This window comes from Camelus dromedarius, chromosome 12 (genome assembly GCF_036321535.1).
Source record: "Camelus dromedarius isolate mCamDro1 chromosome 12, mCamDro1.pat, whole genome shotgun sequence".
NCBI classification, from domain to species: Eukaryota; Metazoa; Chordata; class Mammalia; order Artiodactyla; family Camelidae; genus Camelus; species Camelus dromedarius.
In genome coordinates this window covers 61584669-61603081 of record NC_087447.1, presented here as the reverse complement: position 1 = coordinate 61603081, position 18413 = coordinate 61584669, and positions in this window count along the sequence as shown.

The window sequence follows — 18413 nt, the reverse complement described above, 5'->3', positions numbered from 1 at the left end:
CAAACACCGCACTAGCTGATGCAGAAAATCAAGGTTCTTGTACTAGCTTTGTTAATAATTAGCAGTGTGACTTTGAGGAAAACACAATGTCCTAAGCCACAGCATTCTGATTTCTCAAGAAGGTATAATATTAGTTGTCTAACCAGCCTCAGAAGTGTGTTGTGAATTTCAAATAAGGCAATATATTGGCAGCCCTTTGTGAATAACAAGGGACACTATAAACATTTATTATTCATATAAATGCGATGAGTTTTACTTTCAATTCAAACATAGTGAGTGTATATAGTTTTCAAAATTGATGAAAAAAGAACTTACTGTCTTAGCAAAGATTCTATGAAAATCATTGTTCCCCTATTCCCTCACACTGATCGGCATGAGATTTTCTATACTAATTTCTCGATAACATGTAGGTAAGTCATTACAATGGAAATGTCTTTCTGGGCTACAGGGCACATTATGTACAATACTAGTGTTGCCAGCACAGGAAGGCAGTACTCAGGAATACATAATATGTAGCTGTTCACCTCTGACGTGTTTAAGTATATGCATGTTGGGTTTCCTGGCAAAATTGCAGAGAGTACAAATTATTTCAATTAAAAATAAACATGCTTTTCATGAAATTAATTACACGTTACATTTAGATTTAGACATTGCCTGGTGAAATATGGTTGTAAACACGGCTATTAAAACTGCATTAGGAAAATTCAGTCTGTCCAAATTTCTCTCTCCAACCCATGTTTGAAACTTTATATTAAAGAATTGATTAACTTTTATTTCTTTACCAGAGAGTGGCTCTTTATAAAAGCAGGGGCATTTTTACGTACATTGAATTGAACTTTCTAGGTAAAATACTGATTGATGGAATGGTGTGTGTTTTCACTGGGAAGAACATTGGGAAAAAATTTTAAATACATAAACATGATTCTGCATAAGTGTATAACATACCCATATCTATAGACTCACAGCATTGGAAAGGACATAGGTTTACTGTAGCCTGAACTACCCTTGGGTAACTGATTGCTTACTTATGACATACTGGGTACATGCAAAGTGCTGCCCATCCATCCTTGAACATCCTAGCATGGAGAAGTTCGCTGGTACCCAAGGCAGCACATTCTATTTTGGGTAACTCTCTTTGTTTAAAGTTCTTTTTAAATTTTTAAAAGGTATTTATTTAGCTGGTACAATGGTAGGCTCAAGGATGAATGGATAATAAGAAATGTATAGTTCTTATCTTCCAGAAGTTTAGAAGCTAGATCAAAAATATGAAAAAATAGTGAATTTCTAGCAAATTCATTAATTTTCTTTAGTCACAAATGTGAAGATACTTATACAAAGGTAAAAATATTAACTGATTTAAAATTTATAGTATGCCTTCTTCCAAGATATATTAGAAATCACTTAAAACGTAGTTCTGATCACCTAATTAGAGGATCTACATACAATAATATGAATAGAATACAGTTTCCCTGAAATCAAAATTTGAATTCACAGAACATTGTTTCGTATGAAATATTAAACAGTATTTAGATGATAACATCCTCTATGATTTTGAAAAATAATATAAATCTTCCTTGAATGACCAGCCATTCTACAGTGATTAGATCAGTTCTGACCATCGGACAAAGTGTGGATGTAATTGAGAACAGTGCCTCACACTTCACCTTTCAGAGTGTAGAAGATTATTTTCTATCACAAATACCCTCCCTGGCTTTCCAACTTTTGAAAGCGATTTGAAGACATCAGTTTAATTTAAATTCCCGGTCCTCAAGTTAAGTAATTTTAAGAAAACTGTACTTCCATAGCTAAAATTTATGAGTTAAAGCAATATTACAATTAGATATCTAATGATAGAAATACATACAAAAATACACAAGTTTACCTGCCTGTTGCTTTGTAATTTCTGAGTTGAACCAAGACATCCCAAAATATTTTTTAGCAATATTTAATTTAAACATTACTTTAAAACAGTGAAGAAAGAATAAAGGAGTATAACCTTTTAAAGAGGACTCATTGGAATTTATAATACACTAAGAACAGATGTGAAGGAAAATTTCATTCTGGTGATCATGGGTCAATAAAAATAGCCTTAACACATGTGCTTATTTTAGATTTTCATTTGTTTATTATGACCTACTTCATTTTATTGTGATATAATTAACATGTCATTCATGTGTACACCTTAAGTGTACAACAAAAATTTTTTTAGTACAGCCAGAGAATTGTGTGACTATCACATTCTATTTTTAGAATGTTTTGTCACCCAGAAAGAAACTCAGTACCCGTTATGAGTCACACCCCATCTCCCCTCGAAACTCAAGACAAACAATAATCTATATTCTGTGTATAGATTTGCATTTTGGACATTTCTGATAAATGAATTCATACAATATGTGATCTTTTGAAACCGGATTCTTTCACTTATCATGTTTCCAAGGTGTATCCAAGCTATAGCATGTACCAGCTCTTCATTCATTTTTATTGCTGAATAATTGTCCATAGATGGTATACTACACTTTATCCGTTTATCAGTTGATGCACATTTGGATTGCTCCACATTTTGGCTATTAAGACTAATGCTGTTATAGACATTCATATAGGCATTTTTGTGTAGACATATATTTACATTTATCTTGGGTATATACCTAGGAGTGGAATTGCTGGTTCATATGGTAACTCTATGTTTAACATTTTGAGAGATGGTCAAATTGTTTTTCAAGGATGTTCTAGTATTTTATGTTTTGCCACAAGTGTCTAAGGATTCCAATTTCTCCTTGTCTTTGCCAACATGTTATTGTCTGTCTTTTTTATTTTAGTAACCCTAGTGGGTATGAGATATTATCTCATTGTGTTTTGAAACTGCTCTTATCTAATGGCTAAGGATGCTGAGTATCTTTATCGATGTAAGAGTTCTTTACATATTCTGGACAGAAGTCTCTTAATCAGATAATGATGTGAAAATATTTTTCATCCTAATAATTGACTTAACTTTCTTGATGATGTCATTTTCAAAACAAAAGTTTTTCATTTTTATGAAGTCCTAATTTTCTACTTTTTCCTTTTGTCATTTGTGCTTTTGGTATAATTTTTTTTTTAAGGCTTTGTGTAATCTGAGATTGTGAAGATTTACTCCTGTGTTTTCTTTTAAGAGTTCTATTTTTTTATCCTCTATGTTTAGATCAATGATCTTTTTTGAGTTAAGTTCTGTGTATGGGATGATGAAATACAATTTATATTTTAAGGCAGGACAAGAAAATTTAAACATAAATTTACCTCTCTCTGTTTGGGCCTCCTCTCTCTCTCCTCAATGTGCAGTGTGCATCTGCCTAACACGTTTAGCAGACCTCTTCAAAGACAGGAGTGCCCGCTCCACCATAAAGATCGATTTTTTCTGACTCTAGCAATGCAACTTCTTAAAATAATAGCATTTTTCCCCCCAGTTCTGTACGGAGTCACAGTGACTTGCTACTCACTTGGTTTCGTACATGCTTACCTGGACTATGTATCCTTGGTGAGCTTTATGTAAAATATCAGCGTGCCATTTTGATGTGTGCACTTTTGTCTAGAAAATGTAGGTAACTATGCCTTCGACTTCTAACAGGTGAAACGGTTCTCATCTTTCTGAGAGTCCGTCTCCTGGGTTATAATCCTTACTTTGGCTCGAGTAAAATTGCCTTTTTTCTTCTTAACTTTATTGCTAATTGAACTTTCATCGACAAGGATAAGGAAGGAATCCAACTTCATAGTTTATGCATGTGAATATCCAGTTTTCCCAGAAAAGTTTACTAAAAAAAACTGTCATTTTCCCGTTTAAGCGTCTCAGCACCCTTGTCAAAATTGAATTGGCCAAAATATAAGAGTTTATGTCTGGACTCTAAATTATATTCCATTTTTCATATGTCTATCCTTATGTTAGTACTACACTGTCTTGATTAATGTAGCATTATAGTAAGTTTTAAAAATAGGAATTCTAGGTCCAATTTTGTTAACAATTTGAAGATTATTTTGTCTTCTCTAATTACTAGAATTTCCATATGAATTTTAGGATCTGCTTGTTAATTTTTGCCAAAACAAAAGCCAGCTATGATTTTAATATTGTGTTGAAACTGTATTTCAAATTGGGAAGTATTGCTGTCTTAACAATTTCAATATTAAGCATTCTGATCCATGAACATGGAATGCGAATTCATTTATTTAGGTATTCTCTAATTTCTTATAACAATATTTTCAGATTTTCAATGTAAAAGTCTTACATCTTTTTTCTTAAATTTATTCCTAAGTGTTTCATTCTTTTCGGGCCATTGTCAACGGAATCACTTTCTTAATTTCACTGTCAGATTCTTCATTGTGAGTAAATAGACATAGACTTACTTTTTCTAAAATGATCTTGCATCCTGTAAACTTGCAGAATTTTTTCTAGTTGTAGAAGTCACACCCCACCCCACCCCCGATGGATTCCGTAAAGTTTTCTACAAACAGGACCATTTCATCTACAAGTAGAGATAACTCTATTTCTTGTTTTCCAATCTGAATTTAATTCTGTTACTTGTCTATTTTCCTAGACTAGGACTTCCAGTACAATATTGACTAGAAATGGCAAGAGCAGACATTCTTGTCTTGTTCCAGATCTGAGGGCAAAAGCATTCAGTCTTCCACAGTTAAGTTTGATGTTACATGGTGTGTGTCAATATTATTAATCTTTTTTAAAAGTAACTTTTTGTTTCATTAATTGTCTCTACTGTTTTTCATTCCTCTGCTTCACTTGTTTCCATTCTAATGCCTATTAATATTTTTCTTTTACTCAATTTGGGTTTAATTTGCTCTCTTTTTTCCAGTTTCTTTAGGTAGTGTAGCTAAGTTATTGATCTGAGGTTTTAAAAATTAATATTATAAAATGTTTGGCTATACATTTCCTTTTAAGCACTGTTTATATATTACTATTATTATTATTCTTATTAATCATAGAGCATTTTTAAATTTCCCTTATGAGTTCTTGGACCTCTTGGTTATTTAAAAGTTTGCTGTTTTATTTCCATGTATTTCTTAATTTCCACAATTTCCTTCTGTTATGAATTTCTAATTTCATTCTGTTCTGCTGAGCAAGCACACTTGGTATGATTTCAGTCATTTTAAGGTTATTGAGGCTTGTATTATGGCCTTGTATTAGAATTTGGTCTGTCCTTGAGAATGTTATGTTTGCTTGAGGAGAATACGTTTTTCTGTTGTTGGATGAAGGATTTTATTGATGGCTCTTAGGTCTAGTTGGTTTATAGCACTTTTGAAATCTTCTATTTTCCTGTTCACCTTCTATCTAGCTGCCCTACTTGTGATTTGAAGTGGGGGCGTTTTAAAGTCTCCAACTCTTATTTTTGATTTGTCCATGTTTCCTTTCAATTCTGTCAGTTTTATTTCAGGTATTTTGGGGTTCTGTAGTTAGGTGCATATATGTTTATAATGATTATATTTTCAGATGGATTAACTCTGTCTAGAATGTCGTATTTTACATCTTGGAACTTTTTTTTTTTTTTCTTTTTAAAGTCTATTTTGTCAGACATGAGTACAGTTACTCCAGCTCTCTTATGGTTACTACTTATAAAGCTTTACTTCTATACAGCTTTAATTTTTCTTTTCCTTTCTTTTTTTGATGTTATTATTAGTATACACATGCCGTCTATATACACATCCAACAATATTTATTAATAATTATTACTTTATATAATTTGTGTCTATTAAGAAAACTGAGAGATGAATGGAAAGCAAGTGTACATTTATGGACCCAGTATTATTGACCTCCCTCTCTTCAGGTGGATATTCCTCCTTAGAAGTGGGGGCTCAATGGGAGAAAATGTGCCCCAGAACTCTAGCCTGTACTGCCTGGAATAAAACTTCTGCAGCCAGGACTGCTGGGGGTGGGGTGGTGAGGAGAGTGAGGGTTGCTGACAGTCTCTTTCTTGCAGTAAGAAACTATAGCACTAGACTAGGAGCTGGAAGACAAGGGAGCCTGTCCTTGGCGCAAGTGATTAGAAGGGAACTTTTGTCACTCTACGCTAGGAAGTGTGGAGTGAATGAATAGTAGCTGAAATGCCACACACTTGCTGTTCTTAGCAAGATTTTGTAGATTTTCTCTAGTAAATGTTTCTCCATTTTCTATATGCCCTTAGGACAATTTCTAGACACTTAATGGTTGCTGTTTCTTTATTTTTGATTTTGTCTGCTCTAAGCATGATTGTTTTACTGGGGAGAGTGTCTGATGGACTCCTCACATCACTGTTCCAGAAGTTGTGCCTGTGAGAGTTATTTATGTTATTGACCAAATATGATTTGCTTGCAATTATTGCTCTTTCTTAAGTTCGCATTTTTTCATTGGCAGACATTCTGTGCTACTGATCCACAATTTGGGGTGTGTACAGGTGCCCACATTCCCCAGAGAGATACGCCTGCTGTATGAACAGGGTGCTGGGTCAGGAAGGAGCCTCTCACATCTGCTCCACTGGATACCTCTTTCATCTGCAGTCATCGTTGTATCTTTCTTTCCTTTGGCTTCACTTCCCGTAGCATATGATTCCCTTACATATAAGCTCCTTTAACTGTTTCTTGTATAACATGGTTTTTTAGTTCACTATAACAAATACTATGAATGAATGAATTCCTATTTGTTGGTGTCTCTTTTTAGGTGTGGAGCCAAAATCTCAGATCACACTCAAGGTGTCATCTGAAAAGCGAGGCAGAAAGTGATCCTAACACCTCATCTGTTAAAAAACATATTTGCAATCCCTTCTGTGACTTCCTCTTCACAGTTGATGCATGAAGCTGTATTGTTAGCTAAAAAACGCATTCATTTTTTGTTTGCAGTATTCACTTCCATATCTTCCTCTAACCTTAACTTATGCAATATTATCAGAAAAAAATCCTGGAGGAGGGTATAGCTCAAGTGGTAGAGTGCATGCTTAGCATACACAAGGTCTTGGGTTCAATCCTCAGTACTTCCTCTAAAAATAAAATAAATAAGTAAACCTAATTACCTCCCTCCCCAAAAATAAATAAAATAAAATATTTATTTTTAAAAAAGAAAACAATCTTGATTATCTGTCTACTACATCAAAGTTAGGGGTAGTGGTAGTGGAGTCTTGGAGGTCATAGCTTTGACCTCCTTGCTTGGGCAAACTAAATATACATAAGTTTTTCCTTGCCAAAGTAGTGGTAGCTTTTCCCCTCTACCTGGTCACCTCTTTCTTTGAAAGATGATCAGTCAACCTTTTAAAAGGCTACTCAACTTTTGTTAACTTTGATTTTTTTTTTTCATACATTGCTTACTGTTCTCTCTACTCTGTATTTACACAGGGGTCTCCTGTGTTACATCAGCAGGATGCTGCCCTCTCCAGGGTGCTAGCCAGCCTGTATTTCTCCCACACTCTTCCACGCCATGACGTTGCCTCTCCTCTTTCCCGCCTCTACTTCAATAGGTTATTTTTAACGAGTTAAGATTTAAATAATCCATTTTAATTAATTCATACTAGCTTGTGAATGAATAATAGATTCATCTTCTTTCAAATGATGTTTGTTTGTTTATGTCTAACAAGTAAATAGCACATTAACAGTATTCAGAGGCTATCCGGGCAGTTTTTCTTATCCTGCTGCCTTCAAGGTATCTTTAAACTATATCACACAAATGATAGCTTATTTCATTTATATATAATTAAAGTACTAACAATAATATTACTGCTGATAATTAATATTTCTCTGACACTTTGCAAACCACATTTGTCATTATTATTTTATTTGATCTTAAAAATACCTTGTAAGATAGGTCATTCTCATCACTTGCATTTTACTAGTATATTTGTTTGAAAATGAGTGTGTGTCAGATTAAATTTGCATCATTACTGCTGTTTTATTGCAGTCACAATGGAGGGAATACTGAGTGACTTGGCTGAAATTATCTGCACTTAGTCTATATTTCTTATATTGAAAATTATCTTCTCATGGAAGATCTTGAAAAGCTGATTGTAAAATGTTGTTGCTAGCCTGTAAGGAAAATTGAACTGTTTATACCTTATTATTAGCAGCCAAATGATGCCGTATTACTAGTGATGTTCCCTCTCTCTCTCTCTTATAAGCTGGAGGAAGAATTAGGAAGTGTAGGTGCCCATTTGCCCCACGACAGGAAATGAAATTAGCTGGTTGATAAAGTTTCAGACTCACACTCACCCTCCTCCAACATCACTAAATTTTTAATAGCCTGTTTTTTAATTGCTTCTTCAGCTGTGCAAAGACAGTGTGGGAGTGAGAGGTGGGGGAAAAAAAGGGATGTGAGATGTTGAAAAAAATTTCCTTTGGATAGTGTTATAAAACAGTACACATTACTTAAAGGTTAAAAAAAAAGGATAGGAGTGACAATATAATAACATATTCTGTTTCATAGAAATTTACCACTTAAAATGTTTTACCAGCATTAATTTACTTATTCATCACTGTTTTAGGCTAGAGGTACAAATATTTGCATCAAATTTGGCCACTAACCGCAACTGACTCATAGTCAAGTGTCAGAGACATGTAACCAAGTGATTCTACTGAGTGTTAACTAGAAGCCATTGTTAGAATTACTCAGTCCATTATTTCGTGTTATTCCAGAGGGTAATGTACACATGGAGAAATAAGAACTATACTTTAGAAGAAAAAGGAATCTATGTATGTTTCACATCTTTTATCCTCTATAATGGACAAGATAGACTGTTCTTTAACTTTCTTACATTTGGAATAAATGTAAAATCAGGAACTGCATTTTGGAGTGTCTGTGTGTGTGTGTGTGATTGTGTTTAACTCACAAATGTTTTGATTGATGATCTGTTTCTACAAACGAGATTGGGACTTTACGAACGTGTGCAAAATGTTGCTTTCTGAGATTTAGACGATTCAATTTATCGATAAGGTTAGATACATTTAGGCGTATCTCAGAGATATTGCTGGCTCAGTTCCAAATCACCGCAATACACCACATCTTGGAATAAAGCAAGTTGCAGATATTTTTTGGTTCTCCGGCTCTTGTAATAGCTATGTTTATAGTGTACTGTAGTTTATTAAGTGTGCAATAGCATTATGTCTAAAAAATGTACACACATTAATTAAAAATACCTTATTGCTAAAAATGCTGACCATTATCTGAGTCTTCAGTGAGTCATAATTGTTTGCTGATGGAAGATTTTGCCTTGATATTGATAGCTGCTGATTCAGTGTGGTGGTTGCTAAAGATTGGGGTGGCTATGCCAACTTCTTAAAATCAGACAATAATTAAATTACTTTTTCTGTTAAGGATTGACTCTTCTTTTCACAAACAATTTCTCTGTAAAGTGTGCAATGCTGTTTGATAGCATTTTACCCACACAGAACTTCCTGCACAATTGGAGTCAGTCTTCTCAAACCCTGTCACTGCTTTATCAGCTAAGTTGATGTGCTATTCTAATTTTTGTTGTCCTTTCAATAATCATCTTCATCATGGGTAGTTTCCATCTCAGGAAAGCACTTTCTTTACTTATCCGTAAGAAGAAACTCCTCGTCTGTTCAAGAAAAGTCATCAGGAGACTGCAGCAGTTCAGTGATGTCTTCAGGCTCCACTTCTAGTTCTCTTACTATTTCCACCACATTTGCAGTTACAGCAAAGCCTTGAACCCTTCAAAGTCATCAGTAAGGGTTAGAATCAACTTCTTCCAAATTCCCTTTAACTTAGATATTTTTCTCTTCCTATGAAGAACGAATGTTCTTAATGGCATCTAAAGTGAAGAACCTCTTCCAGAAAGTTTTTGATTTACTTTGCCCAGATTCATCAGAGGAATCACTGTCTATGGCAGTTATCACCTTACTAAATATGTTTTTTAAATAGTAAGACTTGAAAGTCAAAATTACTCCTCGATCTGTGGACTACAAAGTGGATGTTGTATTAGCAGGCATGGAAACATTAATATTATTGTACGTCTCTGTCAGAGCTCTTGGGTGACCAGGTACACTGTCCATGTGCAGTAACATTTTGAAAGGAATCTTTTTTTTTCTGAACCGTAGGCCTCCACAGTGGGCTTGAAAGAATCAGTAAACCATATTATAAATGGATGCGCTGTCATCCAGGCTTTGTTGTTCCTTTCGTAGAGCACAGGCAGTGTTGATTAAGCATAATTCTTATGGGGCCAAGGATTTTCAGAATGGTAAGTGAGCACTGGATTTAACTTAACATCACCCACTGCATTAGCTCTGAACAAGAGAGTTAGCTTGTCCTTTGATGCTTTGAAGCCAGGCATTGACTTCTTCTCTCTGGCTATGAGAGTCCTCTATAGAAGGCATCCTCTTCCGATATAAGGCTGTTTCATCTGCACTGAAAGTCTGTTGTTCAGTGGAGCCACCTCTGTTCATTACCTGAGCAGGAGCTTCTAGAGAACTGGCTGCAGCTTCTGCATCAGCCCTTGTTGCTTCACCTGGCACTTTATGTCATGGAGATGGCTTCTTTCCTCAAATTTTATGAAACAACCTCCACTAGCTTCAGACTTTTCTTCGACAGCTTCCTCACGTGTCAGATTTCACAGAATTGAAGAGAGTTGGTGCCTTGCTTTGAGTTAGGCTTTGGCTTAAGGGAATGTTATGAATGGTTTGGCCTTCTCTCCAGACCACAAAGACTTTCTCCATATCAGCAATGAGGCTGTCTTGCTTTCTTATCATTCCTATGTTCACTGTCCTAACATTTAATTTCCTTCAGTGACTTTTCCTTTGCGTTCCAGTTTAGCTGTGTGGTGCAGAAGGCCTAGCTTTCGGTTTACCTCAACTTCTGACGTGCCTTCCTCGCAACACTTAATCATTTCTAGCTTTTGACTTAAGGTGAGGGCTGTCCAACTCTTCCTTTTACTTACTAAGGGTTCACTTAGAGACTGCTTTAGGATTATTAACTGGCCTAATTTTAACAATATTGTGTCTCAGGAAATAAGGAGGCCTGAGGGGAGAGAGAGAGCTGGAGAAGAGCAGTCAGTGGAGCAGTCGGAACACACACAGCTATCAGCTAACTTCGCTCTGCTGGAGGCACCCCAAAACAATGACAATAGTAACATCAAAGGTCACTAATCACAGATCACAGTAACAGTGGTGATAATAATGGAGAAGTTTGAAGCATTTCGAGAATTACTAAAATGTGACACAGAGACACAAAGTAAGCAAACACTGTTGGGAAAATGGTGCCAACAGATTTGCTCAACTCAAATTTGCTTAAACCTTCATTTGTAAAAAGCGCAATAAAATCCAAATGTCGATAAAGCGCAGTTAAACGAGGGATGCCTGGACATTTACTTGCTGAGGGTACACAATGGCTCCAATATCCATAAGATTTTATCTTAATATGATTGAAGTTTTTGGCTCATCAGAAAATTTTTTAAAATACATGTTAATTAAAATGAAAAATTCAATAACAACAGCGTGGATAAAATAGGGCCTGAGAGTCAAGTCTTGCCAGTGTCCGTCAAAAACACTCTTCCATGAAAAAGCTGATCAAGTAGGACATGGTGCATTTTAGAAAGAGTAACATTCATATCCCATGTTCAGTCTGGAGAGTGAGTATCAATTAAATTTTAACACATTCTGTGACTGTATAAAGTATTCTGCTTTTGTAACTAGAGCCACTTAAATTAAGCATGACTATAATTTTTTATCACTTCATTTCTCCATTACTGGGGAATCATTTTCTTTGCTTTATTTTTCAAAATAACATCCAATGTCCTTAGATCCTTTCCTCCACCCCCCCTACTGCCCTGCCCACTGCTGCACTACCCAAGGAGGTGTAATGAATTGATACAGGACTGTAAGATGATGCATTTAGTGTTGTCCTGAGCTGATGAAAAGGAGAATAATGGCCACAATTTTGTCTGGCTTCATAAAATGCCATCACTCTGCTACGCATTTTATATAAATTAGCTCGTTTAATTTTCATCACAACCCTATGATATAAGCATTCTGATTTCCATTCTGTGGCAAGGTTAGCTAACCTGCCCAACACCACAGTTATCAATTATCCAAATTGTATTCAAGTCAAGATCTGTCAGACTCCAAAGCTGGGGATTTTAACCCAATGCTACACAAAGTTGGAGTCTGCTTGTAATTTAAATTTTATTAAACTATTCACAATAAACAATGATGATGACATATGAGCTGAATTCTCTCTTTATTAGAGCTATTGTCATACCTAACTCAAACTGCAGAAATGGAGCCAGAAACGAACATTGTGCTTGTTAGCTTATAAGCTAGACTTTGGGGGCAAGGGTTCACCTTTTTAAGTTAACTGTTCAAATGCAAATGGAAATTTTCCTTGTGATAAGAGAGATTACAATTTATGTTTTTTAATGCATTTAATAAAACTGATGTCTAAGTATGTCCTTGGGTAAAATTTCACTGTGAGGAAAAATAAGCTTTTATGCCTTCCTCCTTGATTTTAGATGTCTTAAGTAGGTACTGAAAAAATACATTGTTTTTAGTTCATCATTGTTTAGTTTGTCATTGTTATACTCAGTTTTCTGCAGAAGTAAATTGTATATACATAATTACCATTTTACTGTGATTTTTACATATTCTATCCTTGCTGCTTTTTTGTCTGCTTATTCTATTAGTTATAAAAAAAGGTTTTTGACATTCCCACCATGACTGTAGATTTGTCTTTTTCTCATTTCAATTATCAATATTTGTTTTATGTGTATTGAATCTATGTAATTGTGTGCGTACAGACACAATATTATGATATTTCTGTTGAATTGACTCTATCATTATGTAATGTTACTATCTATCTTTAGTAATCTTCTTTGGCAATATTCTGTTTTGGCTGATTTAGTGTTAATTGGTGTACAGCATAGTGATTCAGTCATATATACCTATATTTCTTTTCATATTTTTCATTATAGGCTATTACAATTTGTTGAATATAGTTCCCTGTGCTATACAGTAATACCTTGTTTTTTAATCTGTTTTATATATGGTAGTTTGTATCTGCTAATCCCAAACTCCTAATTTATCCCTCAACTTCCCCTTTCCCCCCTGGTAACCATAAGTTTGTTTTCTATGTCTGTGAGCCTATTTCTGTTTTGTAAATAAGTTCATTTGTGTCATTTTCTTTTTGCTACTTTAAAATTTAAATCGCTTTTTTTCTCTGTAATTTTTAAATATTTTAATTGAAATATAACATGTGTAAAGAAAAGTGCATATAACTCTGGCTGCTTTGAAAATTTTCTCTTTGTCTTTGATTATAGCATCGTAACTCTGATGTGTGTAAGAGTAAGTTATGTATGTATGTATGTATGTATGTATTTAATTCTGCTTGGGGTTTGCAGAGCTTCTTGAAATTATCGGTGATAGTGTTCATCCGTTTGGGGAAATTCTCAGCTTTCATCACTTGAAATATTTCTTTGCCCCATTATCTCTCCTCTTTCCATCTGTGATTCTAAGAAAACTTGTGTTAGACCTTTTCATATTGCCCATGTACCTCTAATGCTATTTTCTGTATTTTACATTATGTTCACTTGCTGGAAGTTTTTTTTGACTTGCTTTCCAATTCATAAATCCTGCTACCTACTATATCCACTCTTGATCCCATATAATGAGTTCTCAATTTCAGATATTGGGGTTTTTTTTTATTTTATACTACCCATTCAATTATTTTGTATAGATTTTATCTAGAGAAATTATACATCCTCTTATCATTTTTAAAATCCATTTTCCTGAGTGTAAGTCTTTGTCAACCAACTCCAATGTCTAGTTCACCTTAAGTTCTATAATTCTGTGTTCATTTTCTTATTTTTCTTGATTTTTAAAGTGGTCCTGTTTTCAGTATGTATAATAAGTTTTGATTGAATGGCAGGCATTGTATATAAAAAAATCATACAGGCTTCAGGTGATGTTGTTTTTGTGAGCACATCTTCCCATAAGTGGGCTAATAGCATGGTCAGTCTGATCAGGGACTGTGCTGAGCTGAGGTCCATATGCTTACCTTTGATGTTCAATACTGACAAAACTTTTTGCTGTGCTTAACAGAGGCTGTTCACTTAGTTTTAGAAACTCTCACCCTTTATTATTCCAAACTACCGCAAATGACCAGAAGCAAATCAGGTTGAGGTATGAAGATTTCTATATACTTACACAAACAAATCATTCGGAATCAATAGCTCTTTGAAAGCATAAAGCAGAGATTAGCAATCTTTTTCTGAATAAGACCACATTGTAACTATTTTAGGCTTTGCAGGCCATGTAGTCACAGTCACGACCACTAAACTCTGCAGTTGTAGTGTGGAAGCAGCCGTAAACAACGTGTGAACAAATGAGTGCAATCATGTTCCAACAAAATTTTATTGAAAGATACTAAAATTTGAGTTTTATATAATTTTCAAAAGTATTATTCTTGTTTTGATTTTTAACAATTTAAAAAATACAAAGACCATTCTTAGTTGTGGGGCCATATAAAGCAGGCGGTAGCCAAAATTTGGTTTGCAGAACACAGTTTGTCTACCCCTGGTATGGGATGCAGATTCAGAATCTCTTACCTGCTCCCAGAAATAGTGTATCTGGGTAACAGTGAATAGCTATGTCAGCTTCCCTCTCTGAGTTTTTAACTCTCACCAGACTACTAGCCTCTTCTGATCTTCTTATCCCAGTAAAAGTTTTTTACTAGCTTCAGAAAGAGCATTTATATATTCTGTAGAACCTTTTTCATAGAAAAAGCATTAGTCTGTCACTAGCTACTCCATCTTACATGGAAGTGACTATGCTAAAGCTTTGCTATACATTTTTTGCTACTACATACATATTGCTGTATACACACACACACACACACACACACACACACACACACACACACACAGTCTTTAAATAGTACCAATAAGTCAATATCATGTTATTTTAGTTGAATTCAAAAGCATTTATTAAGTCACTGTGTATATAGAAATCTTTCTGGTCCAGGCCACCTATCTAAGTTATTTTGGGTAGTTAAGGGAGAGGTCAAAGTTTTTCTTGAGTCTGCTGGGTTTCAGTTGCCTTTAGCTCAAGGTAGTCTGCATGCCTAAGCGTCACATTTTGGGAAGCTTGTTCTGAATCCCTTCAGTATTTATCATTTCTACAAGAAAATGTACTTTCTTAATTCTCCTGGAATTGATCTGTATTATTTTGCTTATTTTTACTTCTTATCTGTCTCTTACCTATTTTCAATGATAGAAACTCCATAAAGGTAAGAAACTTATTCACCTTATTTATCATTTTATATCCAATACCTGGTAGTCCAGTGTCTGGAACACAGTATGTACTAAATATTTAGGAATGAATACATTGGGGGGAAAAAGAATTATTAAGAGAAATAGAATTTCATACAATATATAAAGAAAGAATATCTCACTGAAAATTTCAGTCCTACTTTACAAATTTACATGAAGTGACCACAAATTTGGGAGGGCAACAAAATGGAATTGTGCCACTTAGCAAATTTCCTATTCAGTGCAACTCTTATAAGTGTAATTAAAGATCAATGAAGCAAGTGTTTAAAAGGCAACTGACTTAATTGCCACAATTGTATGATCTACATGAATAATAAGTGTGCTAATGGTAGTATAATATTAAATATTCAACGTGGTTATCAAAAGTCAATTAAGAGATAATTGTAAATCAGTATGCCACAAGTGAGGAGAAGACTCTTCCCTTTTGGAAACCTTGTTGACAAGAAAAGAAATCCCCAATGTTCTTGCTTCTGAGTATTTAATTTAAAAGTATATGGAAAGCATAGAAAATACTTAATTTATTTTGGTTGTATAGAAGATTGCTGCATCCTCAAAATTGATCTCACTTTATGGTCACAAAGCAATTTTTGCAACTCCAAGAGACTACAGCCTATTCTTGTTAGTTTAAAGAACAGGTATTAAGCGTGACCCTTCCCTCTTGCTTCCTTTCTCAATAAGATCGTTTTCAAGTGGATTCTTTTCATTCCCTGCCTCTTTGTGCTCATTTCTGGATTTCTGATAGAGGATTTGCATTGGTCACAAACTTGAAGCAGAGCTAAGAATTGTTATTCGACCTACAGAATGAATATACATATAATGATTTAAAATTATACAATAAAAGCCTGTCTTTTAGCATTCCAGCAGAGAGTTTTGCCTTAATTTCTCTTTCTCTCTCACTGTAAAAAAATAAAATAAAATAAAATAAAATGAAATAAAATAAAATAATATCATTTTAGTCAAGGAACAGGGCAGTTTGAACTAGGAAATACTTAAGACAGTGGGATGTACCAAAGTGAAGGATCACTCTATTGAGAGAATCTCTGTGAAAAAAATTAAGAATAGGCAAATTTGAATTTTATCAGAAGTTTGGCACCAGACTGAACACTACAATAAGTCAAAAATTTCTCTTTAGTGTTTAAATGATCTGAACTTGTTTTCCTTCAGATTTAAAGAAAAAACAAAGCAAAACAAAAACAAATCTCTATAATAGAATCTCATTAGTTTGACATTTAGCTAAGCAACTTCTCTTAGGTCACCAGTATTTCCTGTAGAACTTCAGTTTATGAAAGCAAATTTGGCCTTGCAACTAAGAACTTGAAACCTAGGTGAGTTGTGAATTTACAACATTTATTTTCTTTGGTATGACAAAGCACATTCTCTCCAGATATAACTTCTGCTCCACTATCACTAGAATCTATCAAAAGGCCACTAGAGACCAAATTTTATATCTCCAGAAAGATTGCTAGATTTCAATTCCTTAAAATAACAAGCTAACAGCTTTTATTGTATCAAATATTTATATAATTTCAATGTAAATATTTTACATACATTATTCTTAAAGTCTCCTTTAAATCTGTGAGATTGATGGCAAAAGAATGAGTCAGAAAGGTGAATGATGTAACTGTGTTCTAGGTGACAGAATGACCCTATGGATTCTTGATTCTCACAATGCACTTTTTATAGAAGATGAATGACACAAGTTTCTAACCTTGCAAAAAGATGATTACTCAGATATAGTCTGACCCATATCAAGTGACTTTAGCTCACCTGCTAATTGGGCAAGGAATTCTGAAGGAAGCTCTCCCTCTTGCACATATACTCAAACAAAAGCCCTGGATGGGTGAGGTCAGACCCTAGTCACCTGTACCCAATGACCATAATCAAAGATTACTTGGGTATCTGACTATATTCAATGTGAACTAAAAATATTCCACGTCCTACACCAAAATATAGGCTTACATGTAGAACTATGCTTTTAACTTTGCTTCTTGTTAAATAAGACATTTTGAGAAAAAATCAAATTTGGGACACAGTAACTCTTATTTTGGCAAGACAGCAACCAAAATGTAAAAAACATAAGGTAAGTGTCAAAATGTAAATGGCGTTAAATTAAAAAAAAATAATAATTTCAGGAGAGAAAACACACTTCTAGGCCTCACTCTTTGGTGAAGTCACTATTGTTGAGATTTTGGCCTACCTTGCAAACTCTGAAGCTTGATTTCCAGAATGTGTCAAGCAGTTCTGTCTCTGATACATTAGGGGGCTGAGAGGGGTTGGTACATTACATAAGCTCGCAGAGGCTGGGCTGTACATCAAGAATGGACTTGCATTCATTGATAATTTGTTTTCATTGATAATTCATTTCTCTGTCTTCAGGTTAAGGATCTGTAATTTCCTTGTCTCTCATATATTTGCCATCAGATTTTGATATAGTCAAACTCAGATTTAGATACAATATTTACAGACAGTGCTTTTTTACTCTGTGATTCTGTTGCCTTTAGTTGCCATGGATGATTGACTCCTCTGGCAATCCCTCTATTTGACAGATTCAGGGAACGCACAGTATTCACCTGGTAGTAATTTGTCTTGTTGCAGTTTGGGGGTGGTAAAATAACGGATCGTCACATGAATCAGACACCTGGGCCTTCAGATCACCTTTATAACATACTAGCCATGTGATTTGGGGCGAAGTTTCCAAGTCTTGCTTTTCTAATCTTTAAATTTGGAATTATAGTGATACAAAGGTATAATGATATCCTTAAGAATTTTATGTGTACCACGTGGTAATTAAAAAAAAAAGACATGGCTAGACCATACCAAGCATTAAATAGTAATTAATGTTAAGTCTTTGCATATCTTTGCACCAATAAATTGTGCATTATTTTCATTTTCCTCTCACAGGGTAATAACTTAATTTTTCCCTGAGTTTTGGAGGATGTCTCACAGTAGAACCCAAGTACTGACAATGGTACTTCTTTGTGACCTTGATAGTAGTTAATGATTTGTTTGTATTTCAGTGAAATTAGATATTGCCTTGTACTGATTACACCTTCTGCAGCTCCTTAAATTCTCTCAGTCAAATCTGTCTTCTATACCTTTGACCACTTATTCCCCTCATCCCATATAAAGTGTTGATGTCTT